This window comes from Lynx rufus, unplaced genomic scaffold, assembly GCF_022079265.1.
Source record: "Lynx rufus isolate CCGP_SWC_20201006 ecotype Redwood Valley unplaced genomic scaffold, mLynRuf1.p SCAF_6, whole genome shotgun sequence".
Lineage (NCBI taxonomy): Eukaryota > Metazoa > Chordata > Mammalia > Carnivora > Felidae > Lynx > Lynx rufus.
The window spans coordinates 71,108,604-71,115,745 of record NW_025814878.1 but is presented as its reverse complement, the minus strand read 5'-3'; the positions used below and the strand labels follow the sequence as shown (position 1 = coordinate 71,115,745).

The 7,142-nt window shown below is 43.3% G+C and overlaps 1 pseudogene; it reads left to right on the top strand.

The window, feature by feature from the left end:
* The first annotated feature begins 5,030 nt into the window (after positions 1-5,030).
* Positions 5,031-6,334, top strand: LOC124528841 (26S proteasome regulatory subunit 4-like; annotated as a pseudogene).
* Positions 6,335-7,142: the final 808 nt, after the last annotated feature.

Here is a 7,142-nt window from a genome sequence, read left to right as displayed (position 1 = left end):
CAAATTCATATGTTAAGGTTCCAACATGACCATATTTATAGATGGGGCATTTAAAGGGTAATTATATTAAAATGAGGCTATTAGGGTTAGCCCTAATCCAATCTGACTAGTGTCCTTATAAGAAGAGATTAGGGGGACACCTGGGTGGCTCAGTTGGTTGAGTGTCTGACTTCAGCTCAGGTCATGATCTCATGGTTCGTGGGTTCGAGTCCCATGTTGAGCTCTGTGCTGACAGCCCAGAGCCTGGAGCCTGCTTTGGATTCTGTCTCTCTCTCTCTCTCTCTCTCTGCATCTGCCCTGCTCATGCTGCCTCTCTCTGTGTCAAAAATCAATAAACATTAAAAAATTAAAAAAAGAGAGAAGAGATTAGGCTATTCAGAGAGAAACCAGGGATGTGTACACACAGAGGAAAGGCTATGTGAGGACACAGTGAAAAGGCTGCTCCCTGCATGCCAAGGAGAGAGGTCTTAGAAGAAGAAAGCTCCTGATACCTTGGGAATTCCAGCCTCCAGAACCTGAGAAAAGAAGTTTCTGCTGTTTAAGTTACCCAGGCCGTGGCATTTTGTTACGGCAGCCCTAGCAAACTAATACCATAGTCATTTTGATGGGTGTGGGGTGGTATTTCATTGCAGTTTTGATTTGCATGTTTTTAAGGATTTGCAATCAGCATCTTTGCATATGCTTATGGTCCATTTGTATATCTTTTGAGAATCATCTATGAAAGCCCTATGCCCATTTTTAAATTAAGTTGTTGGTGTTTTTGTTGTTGAGTTGTAGGAGATTCTGGATATCAAGCCCTTATCAAATATACGATTTACAAATATTTTCTTCTATCTTTACTTTTGCTGCCTGTCTTGGTGTCACACCAAGATATCATTGCCAAATTGAATGTCATGAATCTTTTCTCCTATGTTTTCTTCTGATTTTTTGCATGCACATATCCAGTCTGAAAAAGCCATTTTTATGGCGAGTCTTCCTGTACCCAAAGTTGAGTATGAGAAACACTTGGGAGGTAGTCTACACTGACTCTGTAATTCTCTAAGAGCAAAATTTGTAAGACTCCTTATTTGGGCCCTTCCTGTGACAAATCAGGTTTGCAGCATGCAGGTTGGAAGTATGACTTTGAGAAAGTACAGCCTCATAAGATAAAAGCTTGTGTTAGGAAAGCCGAAGACATTTCAACTGGGATGTCTCCAATTCCTGGGACTCCCACAGCTGTCCTAAATGTCTTCCATCATCTCAAGGATTATTGCCTCTTAGAAATCAATGAAAATTTCACTCAACCCCACCTCTTGTCCCAGCACCTCCTCACACATTTTGTCTGGTTCTGATTTAGTGAGGTCCTTCAGGAACTCCCTGGGCACTCATACCTGCACAACCTGGAAATTCAGGGGCGTCAACACCTGTGGGCCAACCTTGACAAATGGGGTGTGGAAGGTGATGGATAAATGTTTCTTCCCTTCATCCTCTAGATGAGAGTTCTCATAGGCCTTCTCAGATGGCCCAGGCAGCATCCAGCACAGGTAGCAGTGGCCAACTTGACAAAGTATCCTTGTTTTGCTTCCCCTCACATTGTCTGACTCTCCCTGCTGCCCTGCTGGCTCCATGGAATCTCCATTCTCAAACAAACCCACACAAACCTTAATCGGCTTTCAGGGGAACCCAGGCTCACACAGACATTCTGGAGTTACAGAGTTCCTTGCTCCTGATAAAGTGCCTACTCACCCACATGGATGGCCTTGTAGTTTTTTTCTTTGGCTGAAAAGGCATGGAAGGAACCAGAAAAGGGAGTGAAGAATATGGAACTGATTTTCTATACATAACAATTAAGTTCCTTTATATCTTATTGCTTTATCACCACAGGAAATGGATCCAACTATTTCCAAGTGGCAGGAATGGGGAAAAAATGACAACAGTGCCTGCAGGAACTTATTTTTCAGTATGCCATATGTTACATGATGCAAGAGTGTTTCTCCACATTGAGCTTCAACCAGGAAGCTGACCCATAAGAAACCTTCTTACTGAAGCAGAGTGGGTGGCATTTTCTTGGTAAGTTAAACAGGTGTACCGAGTGACACATAGTTTTGCTTAATGGTAGGAATACAAGGGAAACAAGATCATAGGCCACTGGGGAGGATCTCTGAGCAGGGAGTTAGCAAATACTGGCCCTGGCTGGCTCTGTCACCAAGATAAGTAACAGCTCAGGCTCTCCCAGGCCCCGTCCGCCTCTGCCAGCTCACATAGCAAGCAGGGACCTTGCTTTTGGTCTCATTTGGGCTTTCTGGAGCAGCAGCTGAGACTCGAAGAGAGGCTCTCACATAAAGTTGGGCTCTGGAAACAAAAAGATAGTCTGAAGGGTGCTGTGCAGAGTGGCAAAGACCATCTACCATGAGGTCACCCAGGAGAAGGAACAAATTAAAGCAGAGTCCTCAAGGCAAAGCCAGAGCAGATCTGAAAAGCCAATACCAAGAGCAGGTACACTTTTGTGGCATTCCTTAGCCACAACTCCGGGTGTGAAATGAACTAGTAAGGACACCAAGACAGTTTAGACATCCTCTTAATTAGATCCCTGGTTCCTTGTTACTCAAAGTGGGATACGTGAACTAACAGTCTTTTTTTTTTAATTTTTAAAATGTTTTATTTATTTTTGAGAGAGAGTGAGAGAGAGAGAGAGAGAGAGAAAGCATGGGAGGGACAGGGAGACACAGAATCCAAAGACAGTCTCCAGGCTATGAGCTAGCTGTCAGCACAGAGCCCAACATGGGGCTCGAACCCATGAACCACGAGATCATGACCTGAGCCAAAGTTGGACACTTAAGCGGCTGAGCCACCCAGGTGCCCCTGAACTGATAGTCTTGGCATCACCTATGACGTGGTTAAAAATACAGAGTCTATTGAATCAGGGTCTGCCTTTTTAACAAGATTTCTCATTGATTCTCCTACACATTAAATCTTAAGAAGTGTTATCAGTGAATCATTTGCATTAGCACACGTTTCCTGGTTGTTTATGAGCAATTTGGCTCAGAGGTTTTTCATCAGGGAGAGGCACAACCCCCTCAGGCACATTGGGAAGTCTGTGACGGGAGGCACTTAATTGTCATAATGACTGTAGAGACTACTGACATTTAGTGGGCAGGTGACAGGGATGCTAAACATCCTGCAATGTGTGGGATGGTCCCTCAGAGCAAAGAACTGTCCCACCCAAATGACAATGGTGTTCCTGATGAGAAACATGTTGGCTATTTCTTAATCTGTAAAATAAGCACTTGGACTAAATGGATGCCAGTGTTTCTCCCAGCTCCAAGAATCTTTTGTTCTACCGCTGTCATAAACACTGGTTTAGAAAGTTCTCAGTGCTGTCTTTCCCTCCCTCTAATTATGCCTGCTGCAAGTCCATGTCATTTTTACTTAGACCATCCAATGGAGCCAGTCACAGAGATTAATCTTAATGAATATAAATTCATATCATTCCCTATTACGTACAACTTGCCCATTCTGGTGAGAATTCAAAGAGCCTTTTTAGTCAACTTAATGTATTTGTCATTGTGATGCTGATAACACAAAAAAGTCTGGAAACACGGTCAGCTAAATATTTTACCAGCCAGCAGTTCAAGGCAATCATTGCCCTGTCAGATTTGAGCTGAAGTGGCTCTCCCCACTCTCACAACCTCTGTCCTGTTTGGATTAACAGGGAGTCCTGCTGGGATGGCATGGAAGTAGGGGATGGTGGCTGAAATGCAATTCTCCAACAGCTGTTTAACATCGTCTTTGAAGAGAGAGGACAGGCAGCAAACACGTGGAGGGTCATAAGCAGGGCTTGGTGAACCTGACCACGCTGAGAATTTTCTGACTCTGTGGGGCTGGTGGAGGAAGTTAAGTAAGACTGGAACTGATAGACTCATAAGAGAATCTAAGTAAACAATTGAGTTCTATTGAGGGTGAGGTCTCTTTTGAAGATGAAATCATTAATTAGCTTCTATTTTCTCCATTGCAGGGCTGTGAGGGCAAAGGAAAGTATCTGTAGAAAAAAAAAGGAACTTGTTGGATGAAAGGTGGGATGTACCTCTAAAGGGCTGTTGGTTTTTACAATTGTGCTGTCCTTGACGCACTACCGGTGCAAAGATTAAGAAATTAAGGTCCTTTCAATCACTACAGCTAAAGGAAAAGGCAGTATCCTGGAGGAGATTATTTTTCCCTAGGATTATTTGTCCCGGGGTTCTGTGGAGTGGTATCTGCCAGGGCATTCACCTCATTGCCTTCTGGCTTTAGAAATCAATGGCATGGGTGAAAAGAATAGCATTCTGATAGTGCTTATACATGCCTCCTCTATTTATACATGTTGGTGGCTGGCTACTGAGATAAGCAAACAAGACAGACAGTGCTGAAGGCTGGGCTTTTGTCTGTGGCTTAGATTCTAAGTCAGTCAACGGTGTACTAATTGTGCCCCAATATAGCCCTGCTCAGCAGTATAAGAGAAGTTTTATTGGAGTGATTAGGAAAAGTGGTTGGTGGCTAAAGACAGTTCAAAATAATAAAAATATGCCTTACCATTGTATTTTATTGTAAAATGTGTAAATGCACACGATCTGTTAGCCCTTACTGAAATCTATGCTTTGCATCTGCTGATGTGAGGGATTCCATGACCACATGTTTACATAAACGTGTGTAATGCATTTGTCACAATATCCAATTTCAGATTCTTGAAAGTGGAAGGAGAACTAAAGCCACTTCTGAGACAATTTTGGTGCAAATCCTGGATTTTTATTGTTTTCTAATCCTTTATCATTGTCTTGTCAAGTACTTTCACGACAATTTTTAAAACTACTGAATCTTTCCTGGAATTCATAATTTTGTTTTCACAGAAATGATAACTTTTTCTTTACACATGCATATTTATTCACTTGCAAATCAAATTCTATAATTACAATAACAAGTTCAACAGGTATGAATGAGTTTGGGAATCAACAGAACTACTCTTAAGAAGCTGACCATTGATTTCCGGTAGCGGCAGTTTGAGCGGCCAAAGCAAGATGGGTCAAAGTCAGAGTAGTGGTCATGACCCTGGAGGTGTCAAGAAGGATGACAAGGACAAGAGAAAGAAGTACAAACCTCCTGTACCAAACAGAGTACCAACCAAAGGGACTGATGCTGCCAGCAATCTGCCACTGGTGACACCTCGCACTCGGTGCCGCTTAAAATTACTCAAGTTAGAATTAAAGACTATCTTCTCATGGAGGAAGAATTCATTAGAAATCAGGAACAAATGAAGCCTTTAGAAGAAAAGCAAGAGGAGGAAAGATCAAAGGTGGATGATCTGAGGGGGACCCCAATGTTGGTAGGAACGTTGGAAGAGATCATTGATGACAATCATACCATCGTGTCCACATCTGTGGGCTCAGAACACTACATCAGCATTCTTTCCTTTGTAGACAAGGACCTGCTGGAGCCAGGCTGTTCAGTCCTGCTCAACCACAAGGTACATGCCATAATAGGGGTGCTCATGGATGACACGGATCCCTTGGTCATGGTGATGAAAGTAGAAAAGCCCCCCAGGAAACCCAAGCTGATATTGGGGGGTTGGACAACCAAATCCAGGAAATTAAGGAATCTGTGGAGCTTCCTATCACTCATCCTGAATATTATGAAGAGATGGGTATAAAGCCCCCAAAAGGGGTCATTCTCTATGGACCAACTGGCACAGGTAAAACCTTATTAGCCAAAGCGGTAGCAAACCAAACCTCAGCCACTTTCCCAAGACTGGTTGGCTCTGAACTTATTCAGAAGTACCTAGGTGATAGGCCCAAACTCGTTTGGGAGTTGTTTCGAGTTGCAGAAGAACATGGGCCATTCATCGTGTTTATTGATGAAATTGATGCCATTGGAACAAAAAGATATGATTCAAATGCCAGTGGTGAAAGAGAAATTCAACGAACAATGTTGGAACTGTTGAACCAGTTGGATGGATTTGATTCAAGGGGTGACCAGAAAGTTATCATGGCCATAAACCAAATAGAAACTTTGGATCTAGCACTTATCAGACCAGGCCACATTGACAGGAAAAATGAGTCCCCCCCAGCCTGATGAAAAGACTAAGAAGTGCATCTTTCAGATCCACACAAGCAGGATGATGCTGGCTGATGATGTGACCCTGGACGACTTGATCATGGCTAAAGATGACCTCTCTGGGGCCGATATCAAGGCGACCTGTACAGAAGCTGGTCTGATGGCCTTGAGAGAACACAGAATGAAAGTAACAAATGAAGACTTTAAAAAATCCAAAGAAAATGTTCTTTATAAAAAACAAGAAGGCACCCTTGAGGGCCTCTACTTGTAGTGACCACATCTGCCTTCAAAGAAACGGTCGGGAGCATCCTGACTCCTCGGAGGGATGAGGCTGGGAAGCCGCCCAGAGGAACCCATGTTCCAGTTGATCTTTCTTAGCAAAACTTCCCGTGTCCCTTTCTGAGCGCGGTGCGTAGGGTGCCCGCCAGGCTGCCTTCATGTGTTGGCCACGTGCAGTGCTCTCCCCCCAATAAAGTGAGCTCCTCCTCCTCAAAAAAAAAAAAAAAAAAAAAAAGAAGCTGACCATTCAACATGTGGAAATAGCAGTGTGGGGCATACTAGTAGGCCACGAGTTGTCAGGCCATAAGAATGTACACCTTTTACAAAGAGGATGGAGAGGACCAGTTAACCTGAAAAATAAGTTAAGTGGGGGTATTGAAATAGTTATCTGTTATACTGAATGTTTGTATCCCTCTAAAATTTGTTCAAGGCCTAAACTCCACGTGACTGAATTTTGAGTAAGGAAATAATTAAGAGTCAAATGAGGTCTTAACGTTGGGGCCCTGATCTGAAAGGATTAGTATCCTTATGGGCAGAGATACCAGAGAGCTTGCTTACTGTCCACACTGTGAGGACACAGAAAGAAGGTGGCTGTCCACAAGCTGGGAAGAGGGCCCTCACCAGAAACTGACCCCGTGGACCTCAATCTGGGACTTCAGCCTCTAGAACTATGGGAAAATAAATGTCTATTTTTTCAGCCACCAAGTCTGTGGCAATTTGCTTAAACCACCCAGTCTGTGGTACTTTGTTATGGAAGCAGACTAATGCACTATCCTTTTATACTTACTATTTAACACCAT